General features: G+C 48.6%; 2 long non-coding RNA genes across 2 annotated transcripts; both read right to left on the bottom strand.

The window, feature by feature from the left end:
* Nucleotides 1-622: 622 nt before the first annotated feature.
* On the bottom strand, nucleotides 623-3,637 carry LOC117283524. The gene is made up of 3 exons (XR_004514553.1): nucleotides 3,544-3,637; nucleotides 2,119-2,340; nucleotides 623-841 (listed from the first exon to the last, which is right to left on the bottom strand). It is a non-coding gene; the product is annotated as an uncharacterized LOC117283524 (long non-coding RNA).
* A 1,244-nt stretch (nucleotides 3,638-4,881) lies between these two features.
* Nucleotides 4,882-10,487, bottom strand: LOC117283523. Its single transcript, XR_004514552.1, has 3 exons — nucleotides 10,082-10,487; nucleotides 8,173-8,299; nucleotides 4,882-5,179 (listed from the first exon to the last, which is right to left on the bottom strand). It is a non-coding gene; the product is annotated as an uncharacterized LOC117283523 (long non-coding RNA).
* Nucleotides 10,488-11,738: the final 1,251 nt, after the last annotated feature.

The raw sequence follows: 11,738 nt of genomic DNA, 5'->3' as shown, positions 1-11,738 counted from the left end.
GATCTACATGTATTGTAGTATGCTGTTGGCCTGCTGCTAAGTGAAAACAACAAGTTGCAAAACAGCATTTATATCAAGGTGCAATTTCTACTTTTTTCAATCTTTCCTGAGGTATAATGACAAATAAAAACTATGTATATTTCAGGCATCCAGTATGATTGACAGATCATCACTGTGAAGGAATCGCCATGATCAAGCTAATTCATCTCCTCACCTAGCTGCCATGCTGGCATGTGTGAGATCCCGTGAGATCTCTCTTCTGAATGTGTCAAGGGTACAGCCAGCAGTACTGACTCTGGTCACTATGCTGTGCATTAGAGCCTCAGAACTCATTCATGGCATAACCGGAACTTTCCACCCTTTGACCAAGAAGGTAGACTGTTTATACTGGTGTTGTACATATATGATTTAGACGCGCGTGACGTAAACCATCCGGAAAGATTTAACAAAATTTAAGTGACCACGTGTTTGTTACGTGATGAGAACGGGCGCAACAAACAGCCAGAGCTCCCTGATGGATGAAATGGAATTTAATTTCTGGCTTATGAGTTAAAAAGAGGTGCCAGTGCCTCTTTCCTTCTAGCGGAGACCCTGAGTTCCAGTTCCACCCTGAAGCTCTGCTATTTCGTGGATTTCCGGAGGGTCTGTAGACGGCTTCTCATGCGCATGTGCATTGGCTGGCCCATGTCACGTGGCTCTGTGGTTTGGCTCTGATTTGTGTCCTCCCGGGCGTGGGGGCGGAGTTTAGTCCCCAGCGTGGTGGTGTAAAGAGATGGGGGAACTTTTAACAGGTGGAGCCTAACGGGCGGTCATTACTGTAGCTCCGGCTGGGGATGCTGCCCTGGGAAGGGATGAAGGCAGTTCTTGTGGGACCCTGAGCTGGTTCTCTAGAGAGGGTTATTATGAAGAGAGACGGACTGACCCCTCCCCGCACTCTGGTTTTCCGTGTTGCCCTGTGCTCTGTCACACAGACACCTGCCCTTCTCTGATGTCTTCAGGGATCCCCCGAGGGCTCTGCCAAGGAGCTGATCAGAGTCCAGCATCCAACTCCTGGACCTTCATAGTGTGAACTATTTAGACCTCTTTCGTTTCTAAGTTACCCAGCCTCAGGGATTTCGCTATAGAGATGGAAAACAGACCAATATGTGTGGCCAGGTGACAAGGAAAGAGGGGTAGGGTTACCCAGGAGAGCAGCAGGTGGGTTGTGGTGACCGCATTATAGTGTCTTACTGTTGCTTCTGTAGGGTTTGAGTATCATACTTGGGCAAGTATTACTTTTATAAGAGTGCACTTGAATGGGATTGGGTAGATAATCCTCATGCTGGGTCTTTCTGGCCAGAGCAGGGACAGGCTAGTGGTTCTTGAGTGGAAATTGTCTCTGGGAAGATCTGTCCCTCCACTGTGATGGACCAGCCTTCTCTGGGCTTCAGTCTCCTGGACATTTTGGTCAGGGTATGTTCCTCAGTCCCCATAGGAAGGTAGAAGCCAGAACCTGGGCTTTGGTGACTCACGAACTTGCTGCTTCTCTGAGTATGGTAGGCAACTACAATCCCCCAGAGATGTCCCCTCCATGATCCTTGGAAACTGTGAATAATGTCATGTCATGTTACAAAACAAGAGGAGATTAAAGTTGCAGGTGGAATTAAGGCTGCTAATCTGCTGACCTTAAAATAAGATTATCTGGAATCATCTGGATTGTCTGTGAGCCCAGAGTAGTCACGATGGCCTTTCAATAGGGACAGGTATGGACGAGAGAGAACCAAAGATAGGACAGGGTGAGACTCAGCAGGCCATCCTGGCTGTGGAGGTGGTGGGAGGAGCCATATGCCAAGGAGTTGCAGGCAGCCTCTGGGAGGACAGAGAGAAGGAATTCCCAGAGCCCCAGAACACCCTGAGTTAGCCCTGCGAGAACTGTTTCAAACCTGTGACTGCCTTCAGAGTTCTAAAATAATGAATCTGTGATAATTTGTTACAACAGCAATAAGATATGATGGTGCTAAGCATCTTAGGAGCCTGCTTGGGCCGTTGGGAGAGTCTTCTGCCCCGCCGCCCTGGTTCTCTGGTTCTCTGGTTGTGGAGTCAGGGTGACCTGGGTTTGAATGTGGCCTCGCTACTCACCAGATACGTGATGAGCAAATCATCTCTGAGCCTCAGCGTCCTTGTCCTCAAGATGGGACTAATAAGGGTTAGGGTTCTGTGGGCACCAGATGACACACGCTCCTCTCCACTTCCAGCTCACCAGGGACAGGATGGCACCGGGTGGGGACAGGCCTCCCTTCACTTGTCTCTAGGAGGCCTGCCGCGAAGTGGTGAAGGCCCGTCTGAGGACTCCTCTTTGGGCTAATTTTTTTTTTAGGTAAGAATGTTAATTTTTAATGACAAATCATGATTTTAACATTGAGTACATAAAATTAACAGTAACAACATTCCAACACTTAAAATAAAAACTTTCAGAATTGTCTTGATCAATATGTAAAGCTTTAGTTCCTGGAAAAATAATGTTTATTTCAACAGTATTCTTCCCATATGCAAAATAGCTTCTCACAGTAGAGGATTTATAAATGAAACTTTATAAAGCCTCCTTGTGTACAGAAGAGATCTCCAACACCATATGAACTGCACCCTATTCAAAGTCTTCTATCAAAATCAAAATCAAAGCAAAAAGTCTTGTATCAAAATCAAACCACATTCGGGCTAGGGATTTATCTCAGTGGCACCGTGCCTGCCTTGCAAGTGCAAAGTCCTGAGTTCGATCCCCAGTACCAGAGTGGGAAAGAAAGAAAATCAAGCCACATTCTATTGAAGCTATCAAGGATAAATCCTAAAAATCTACAAATGGAGCTGAATATGGTGATGCAATGCCTGTAATCTCAGAATTCCAGGGAGGCTAAAGCAGAAGGATCACAAGTTTGAGCCCAGCCTGGGCAACTTAGTGACTCAGAGACCCTGTCTCAAAAATTAAAAACAAAAAGGGCTGGAAATGTAGCTCAGTACAAAGGCCCTGGGTTCAATCCCCTTCACTGCAAAAAGAAACAAAAAATCTACAAATGGAACTACTCTCACCCACTGATTTAATAGAGTGGTAAATCCTGACCTCGTGACAACACGAGATAGAAAGATTTGTAAATATACAACACATACACTACCATCATCACCCTTACACACCAATGCATCTGGGTCCTTTGAGGTGAGAAAATCAGATATCATCTAGGATGTGTTTATTTTCCTATATTACAACTGAAGTGAAGAAAGCAATGTATTTTGTGCAATGATTCAATAAGGGACAATCTTGGCTAGGTATTCATCTGACCATCTGAGAATTAGTATCCAGAATATATAAAGAACTCAAAAAATTGAACAAGAACAAGTACTCTGATCAATAAATGGGCAAATGATCTGAAAAGACAGTTCTCAAAAGAAAAGATTCAAATGGCCGATATGTACGCAAAAACATCTCTAGCCATCAGGGAAGCGCAAATCAAAATTTTACTGAGATTCAGCCTCACTCCAATTGCAGTGGCTATTATATAAATACAGCAGTACCTCAGATCCTGAGCGTAATTCCTTCCATGGCTCTGCAGAAGGTGGCTGCCACATTCATGTTCATGCAGGGAAGGTGGCTGCAGCTGTGTTCATCACCCGATGTGGAGTTTGTGACCAGAAGCAAAATCTTGGTGAACATTTCTGTCCAGGAATGGAATTGTTCATGAACAAAAGCATTCATGAACCAAGGTATTGACTGTAAACAAACAAACAAACCGAACACCAGTAATATTAAATGCTGACAGGGCGGGGGTGGGGGGAATGAACCTTCATACACTATGGGTGGGAATGTAACTTAGTACAGCCACTGTGGAAATCAGTATGGAAGCTCCTCCCAGAATGAAAACTAGAACAACTACATGCTCCATCTACACCACCCCTGGGTATATACCTGAAGGAAATGAAGTCAGTATACAAAAGAGATACCTGTGTTTATTGTGGTACTATTTACCATAGCCAAGTCATAACACCAGCCTAGGGGTCCACCAACGGATGAATGGATGAAGAAAATGCAGAGTACTATTCAGCCATAAAGAAGAGTGAAATCAGATCATCTGCAGGAAAACGGATGGGTCTGGAGGCCACCATGTTAAACAAAATAAGCCCGACACAGTTACGAGTGTCACACATTTTCTCTCACATGTGAAAATTGAAAAGAAAAGACCATCTGAAAGCAGAAAAGGAATTAACAGGGAAGGCAAACAGGACCAAGAAGAGGGAGAAGACAAGGGGAAGGTTGGGGTGTGGATACAGTCAAAGCACTATATATAATTCATTCATTGGTACAATTAATATATATTAAGGAGTATAATTTAAAACTATTTCTAGCAGTGAGTTCTGTTTGCGTGTGGCTCATGAGAAGACAGTACCATATCGCATCATTCCATAAAATGCATTAATGGTTCTGTAAGGCACTCTCGAAAGAACAGCTAGAAGTCTAAAGAGCGCTTCGGGTCCTACGAGTGCTTCGTGGATCTCTGCAACCTGGCCAGCCGGAGGGGTGGAGGGGCCAGAAGCTCCGTCCCTATCCTCCGCACTGCCAGGACGGCTCTGCCCACACCCTCCGGGGGAGAGCGACGCCAGTCTCCCATCGCTCCACCCTTTCCATACCCAGGAGCTCACTGGAGTCTGTGACACAACTCATGTACTGAATGCTTCTGGAGCCCACATGAAGTGGGTGGGATCTCTTGATAGAGAGATAGAGAGGGGTTTTAGCCAATAAAAGGGAAGACTGTTCCTCCCCAGGTCTGGGTCCTTCATGTTCCCTGCGGCCACGTGGTCCGGGAGGGCACTGTCTTTCCTTCCGTTCCCACCTCCTGAGTGGGAGAGACTGAGATGCGGGATTTTAGTGGGGGAAGCTTTCGGGTACGAATAGTTCCCGTTATTATTTCTGGGTAAGGAATGTTTCCAACTGCTTTCCCCTAAGTCTGGGGAGGCGGGCCAAGGAGCGGCCCTCGAGAGCAGGCCCAAGTGGTGTATGTCTGGCCAAAGAAAAATTGCTCATGGCTTTTATTTCACCAAACGTGGATCCAGACCAAAGCTTGACGAGAGCCGTTGCCATCTGCGTGGGAGCTGGTGATGAGGTCCCTGTTGTCCACAGACATCCTGGTTTTAGCACACCGGAGGCGCCCCCGACCTGCATATTGATATAAAGTGGACGTGTTCTGAAACATTCTCATTGCAGTCTTACGAGATGAGTTGTGGTGGGCTGAGAACACCCCCCATGGATGCCTTTCCTCAAAATCCATTTGCTTTAGGGCCAGGGATTTAGCTCAGGGTTTCCACCGCCTGCTTCACAAACACAAGGTCCTGAGTTCAATCCCTGGTACCATGAAAAAAAAAAAAATCCGTATGCCTCCAGTACGAACGAGGCATTTGCTTATCATTGAAACATGAGAAGTACCAGCATTTTGTTTTAAAGGAATAACTGTCGCAGATCCATCCGTGGCCGGCTCGCACCGCGGGTCTCGGGTCCCTCCTGCCCCAGGCACGACCTGTGGGGAGCCAGCCCACCCTCCAAGCTTTCCCCACCCATGCGACCCTAGACCTGCTGCTTTGTGCCCCTGACCCCTGAGAGACATGGAGTCGGTTTAACAGGTGGGCAGCCAGGGGATTCTCCCCTCTCGGAGGCAGAGGAACCCCCAGTGTGCGGCTCACCTGACTTGTATCCACCCAAATATGGGCGAAAGCAGCCAGTGACACGGGATTCACCTGCTCTCCAGTGTCCACTAGTCCAGGCTTAGGTAGACAGCATCACCTCGGCTGTCTAAATTTTCCTTAGAATCTTCACTATGCAGTCACCCCGAGGGCAGCCTTTCTCCCTGGGCTCACACAGCAGGCTGGTGAGCCTTCAGTTCTCCTTTGGTCACCCACAAAAAGTCACCAATTTATCTCTCCTACTTTGCCATTTTTCGCCTTCTAGTTTTTTCTTTTTAACATTTTTATTATTACATATTTGCAGTACATAATAGTTTTATCTCCTTGGTGTAAATAATCTTACGCCATCGCCTTGTGGTAATTGTATCATTTTATGAGATTTTTTTTCTCTCTCTCACAATCACCGTTATTGGGTGCAGCCCCTCATTTGGTGCCTAGAAGTACACAGCCTGTCCCCAGGGTGTGGAGGTGGGTGGTGACACCCACGAGGAATCTACTTGAGGTCCTTGTGGCTCAGGAGACATGAGGGGGGAGTAACTGGGTTCGATGTGATTTCGGATTATATGCTTGTTTCAAAATCTCAAACAAGGATTCTGAAACTTAGAGGTAAAAATCTTTCTATAATCCCAAGCCTCAGAAATAACTATCACTACTTGGTATATTATTTCCAGATTCATCTATGCAGTCACAAAAATTTACAAGGCTATATAAAAGTATCACTTAATCAGAAGTAGAATTTTGCTGTCTAGAGTTGTGCAACTTCTTTTCTCTACTTCATAATTAGTCCCAGTGGTCTTTCCACAGCAGTGCATGTAAATTTCTCATTCTTTTTAATGGATACCTACATTTCTATTCTTTAGCTATACTTTGATTTATTATTTTAACCCTCTATCAACCATCACTTGGGTTGTTTTAAATTTCTCTTCTTGCAAATGAATCATCCTACACAAGCCTGGGACTTCTGTAGTTGAAATTCTCTACTTCTGCAAAATCAACTTCTTAGCTTCCACACATGAATGAGAATGAGAACACGCAGCATGTCTGTCTCTCCATGCATGATATCTCTTAAAGATCCTGTGTGATGAGGGTACAGCAACAAGTGATTTGTGGCTTTGAATAAATAAGAGCCACAGAATTTCCTATAGAGGGATTGGAGCAGTTTATGTTTTCATCAGCTGCCTGAGTGTGCTGTACCCTTATCACACAGGATGTTATCAGTCTTTGCAAGATATTGCACGCAGACAGATGTATTGCATGTTTTCATTCACACATGGAAGATAAGAAGCTGATCTTGTAGAAGTAGGGACTAGAGTGGTTGGCAGAGTGAGGGAAGGGTGGAGGTGATGGAGGCATGGAGAGATGACAGTTACAAGGTTAGAGGGTACAGCTGAGTTGCAGGAATGATGTCTCGTGTTCTATATAGAACACTATAGCAACTACAGTTAGCAACAATCAATTGAACATTTCAAAATAGCGACTAGAGAGGATTTTGCTCATTCCTAACCAAATTTAAAAAGTTAGAGATGATAGCTGGGTCAGTGAATCTGATCATTACACCTTGTGTACATGTATTGAACACAATACTGTACTGTACCTTGTAGATATTACAATTGCTGTGTCAGTTAAGGATAATATATTTTTTAAAATTTAAAAACCTCCAAGTGGACAGTTTTATGTGATTGAATTATGGAGTTTTAAAGCATTTCTTTCACAGTTAGTGGAGTTAGTTTAAATATCTTTTGTTATGTTATTGGGTATTTTCATTTTTCTTTCTGTGAACTACCTAGTCATGTCTTTTGGGGCTATTCATCACCATAGTTTCAACTTTTCCTTTATGGTATATTGGAGTTCTTTGTTTATTAGGAATAATAATCCTTCACTTGTCATCTATTCTAAACATTGCTCCCGAGGTGTTTGTCATTTAGTTCTCTGTTTTATGGCCATCTGTTAATTACATAGTAGTTGCTGAGTGTTTGCCAAGTCCCAGGTACTGTGAAAATTACTATCAATTGCCTCAACCCATCCTTAACACAAATTACTGACACATATTGTTATTATCATCCCCATATAACAGGCGAAGAAATTGAGGCTCAGAAGTTTAATTTGCCTGGATAGCAGAAGGATTTGGAGATAGGTGTCACTGAACCTCTGTCACCCAACACCTTATCTCAGGTTGTTTTCAGTACCCTCAGAAGCAAACCTGCGCCAAGAATCCAAACACAGTCTATTTGGGAGGTGAATTCAGGAAGCAGTAAAGGGGTGGATAAATGAGATGGGACAGGAAGGAAACCATTACAGGGTTTGCACTGATGAGCAGGTCACCCATGTGAGCAGTTGCATCAGTCCATTTGGGGACCCCTGGAGCAAATGCCTTGCCGAGTGCCCCAGATGAGGGGCAAGAAGAGATGGCATTTATCATTGTGCTGCCTGAACAGCTCCAAGGAGGCCTTCACTCCAACACTTGTGACCTACCCTAGCACTTGACAAGCCCGTCCTTGTGGGTGGAGGAAAGCCCGGGGCAGACAGCCACAGATGTGAGTGGTACAAAGCTTCAAGTCAGGGTGGGTATGGGCAGCGTCTGTATAATAGCCAAGTTCGTCTGAAAGATAAAATTTAAAGAATAATAATGGGCATTTTTGATCAGTGCTTATACATTAAAGGAAAACTTTCTCCCAGTGCAACATTATATAGGCCCCTCCCGATTTTCCTGATTCCTCCTTCCTGCCACCTGAGGTCCATCAGCATTAGATGGTGGAAGCTCTTACTCTGGGAACGTTGCCTTTGGGGACCTGGAAGCCCGGCCTAAGCTGAGTTCTGGGGCCTTTGCTCGGAGGCCCCTCCCTCACTGTTTTGCAGGGTGCCCTGCTGGGAAGGGCGTGGCCATGGCGCTGTCCCCAAGACCAGCTGTGGTCAAAGTTGAGGGAGGTCAGCTGGCTCTGCAGGGCCTGGCCACTCCCTTAGCCCCCATTCCCGGCCCTGGATGCCTTCACCCTCTCCTTTTCGCTTCCTCCCTTCGAAGATTCCCCCTGAAAGGGAATCCACTTGGTCCATTTGTGACTTTGAAGGTGTTGAGAACCTGTTTGTGAAGAAACCTTTGATAAATGTCAGGGATGCACTCAGCTTTCCTGGAGTAGAGGGGGAGCTATCAGTGGGCCAAAGGGGCTCCCACGGCCCCTTCCTAATTCACTGGCTCAGGGGGATACAGAGCCGGAGTCCTGCCCTGTCCACGGGACCCCAGAGCGGGAGGGTGGCAGGAGCCCCTCCTCAGGATGCCCATCCAAATGCCCTCTCTCACCACGACCCTCTTCACCGCTTCCCTGTTTCTAAACTCTCCTAAATGCAATGTACCTGCCACTGTCCCTGTGCTCGTGATTGGTGTGTGTGTGTGTGTGTGTGTGCGTGCGAGTCTGACCATCTGCTGCACATCTGGCTGAGTCCCCAGTACCCAGACCCTGGCACGCGGCAGCCTAAATGGGCCCGGGGGTCTGGTCCCCACTTGGCCACTCGGCTGACAGGCATGGAGGGGACTCCTCCTGTGGAGGGTCAGGTCCCCCATGCCGACTCCGACAAGAAGAGCTGTGTGAGGCCAGAGCGCCCAAGTCACCCCAAGGTTGCAGTGCTGTACTGAGTGGGAACCAAGGGACCCTGAACCCTGGCTGTCAGCCCACGACTGACTTGTAATCAGGAAGGGGCACGCGCTGAGGAGGAAGCTGTCTTCTGCGGGGCACCCCCAGAGGTGACAGTGGCTGAGGGTGAGGTCAGGACCCCAAGCCTTGGGGGCATCTGAGTGGGCCCCACCCACAGCCCTGCTCTTCCATTGGCCCATCTCTCAATGGCCACAGGGGCGGGGGTGCCTCCTTCTCCCAAGCTGGAAAGGAACTGACAGAGTAAATAGGATAAGAATGTGGGTAAAGGAAACACACAGTTACTTGGAGTTATTTAGAGAGAAACAGGAGACCAAGTTTGAATCAGAGATTATTTGTAAGGAAAAAGAAGTGTATAGCTTTCATATCCATCCAGGAGCTTTTATTGAGCACCTACTATGCGCCTGGAACTGGGGATGTGGTCCTGGCCTTGATGAGAGACAGGCAGCCACAGTGGTGAGCATACGAGATTAGTATGGGTGTTGGCAAATGCGGGAGGAGCAGTAGGGAAGGACAGAGGACCGTGACAGGGGCTGGGGTGGCATTTAGGTGGTGAGGGCCAGGAAGGCCTCTCCCGGAGGCCTGTGTCACACCAGCGAATCACTTCTTCAGTATCATCCTTCAGAATAACTACGAGGGCTGTTTGTGTAGCATGCACAAGGCCTTGGGTTAGATCCCCAACACTGCAAAAACTAAAAAGTAAATGACAAAAACAAAACCAAACAATCATGACATACCCGTGAGGGACTCGGTGGGGTCCCGGGGAGAATCAGACAGTACTTGGTTTGGGGTCCCTCTTTTCCGTCCCTCACTGGCTGCGCCGTGACCCTCAGAGCCGCACTTCCCTTGCTTGTGAAACTGATAAGAAATGTACTTCGTAGAGCTGTGGCGAGATGGGAGGGCAGCGTAAGTCATATTCCTGGCTCGGTTTCCGGCACATAGTAGGTGTCTGATACGCGTAGCTGCTATTATCCACTTATTCCAAACAAGGGTGCAACTATTTCATCATGTTGAGAACCACCTTAGGTTAAACGAAAAACATGCCGTGCAGCTACACGATCCTATCTCTCCCCAACCTCTGCCCCATCCTCTGCCTCACTTAATGAACTTGAAAGGCAGCTTTCACTTCTGACAGAAGCAGGCTCCTGCTGGCCAGGAAAAGGAGCCAGTAAGAGCGCCGCAGGCTCACACCACCCTGGGAACAAACAGGGTCGGTGTGGGTTCTCCGTGGACCCCTGGCCACGCCCCGGCCAGGCTCTGTCTCCAAGGATGCCGGGACAGGACAGGACGCCGCAGCCAGACTGAATAAATTAGCGGCACACAAGAGCTAGTGACGTCCAGAAGGACATTTCTCGGTAGGTCTTGCCAAGATGTTCATTTCAAAGAAAGCTCTGGCTCCTTCGGGCGGCCTTTCCCGGCGGCCACGTGCCTCCCTCCGCCGCACGGAGTTGCACAATTGGTTTTCCAGGCAGAGGTGGGTCCCGTCCCCTCCCTGCTCTGCCTTGTGTAACACAGGGAGCTGCTCCCGTCCTGGAGCCTGGACCTAGACAGCGGACAGCAGGTGGCCTGTGTCTGCCGGAAAGTGTCAGAGGGGCCCCTGGCTCCAGGCCCCCAGAAGGCTGTCCCCGGGAAGCTGTGGTGTAGCAGGGGGCGGGAGCCTTCGCGTCCCAGTCCTTAGTTCAGGGTTGGACCCAGGGACCTTGGAATCAGTGGGAGACGAAGCGCAGGCAGGGCAGACAGGCACCTGCCACACCGCACCGGACTCCCCGAGTGTCGGGTGGGGAAACTGAGGCCCCTGGAGTTGGCCAGGTGGTGCACTGAGTCCTCTGGCTCCAGGGAGAGTGGTGGGGAGGGCCGGCCCGGAACATGGAGCAGCAGAAACCAGCAGACTCGGGGAGCCAGCTTTCCAGGCAATCGTGCTCTAGGTGGGGGCCGGCCGTGCGGAGGGGCTGGGCCCTCTGTGTGGCGCCTCCTTTCTCAGAGCCACCAAGAACGCTCTGCTGCAGTCTATCTGCATCTCCTCCACGTTCACACGCTGCCCCTTTCCCCCGGGGGGGGTGCTGGGGAGCAGAGTTGTGGGGCGATTAGGTCCTGCCGGCGAGCCCGGGAGGTGCGTTAGTCCTTCACAAGGAGCTGAAGACTGTGGCAAGGGCACGGTGAGACGGGCCTCACCAGGCCCCCAATGTGCTGGCGCCTCAGTGTCCGCCCGCAGAGCTGTGAGAGGTCATTTCGGCTGCTCAGGAGCCACCTCCTTCACGGTGTTTCATTTTAGCAGCCAGGATGGACGACACCAGAGCCCTCCTCCTTAGGCGGTCTCTGTATGTTTTCAATGCAACATCCTTAGGAAGTGGGGGCTGCCAGACTCCAGGGGCATCCCGTGAAGCCGGGCGAGGG

This window comes from Fukomys damarensis, unplaced genomic scaffold (assembly GCF_012274545.1).
Source record: "Fukomys damarensis isolate Sample0158 unplaced genomic scaffold, DMR_v1.0_HiC HiC_scaffold_27, whole genome shotgun sequence".
Taxonomy (NCBI): Eukaryota; Metazoa; Chordata; class Mammalia; order Rodentia; family Bathyergidae; genus Fukomys; species Fukomys damarensis.
The sequence above is the reverse complement of the archived record's forward strand: the minus strand, read 5'-3'. Positions and strand labels throughout refer to the sequence as shown.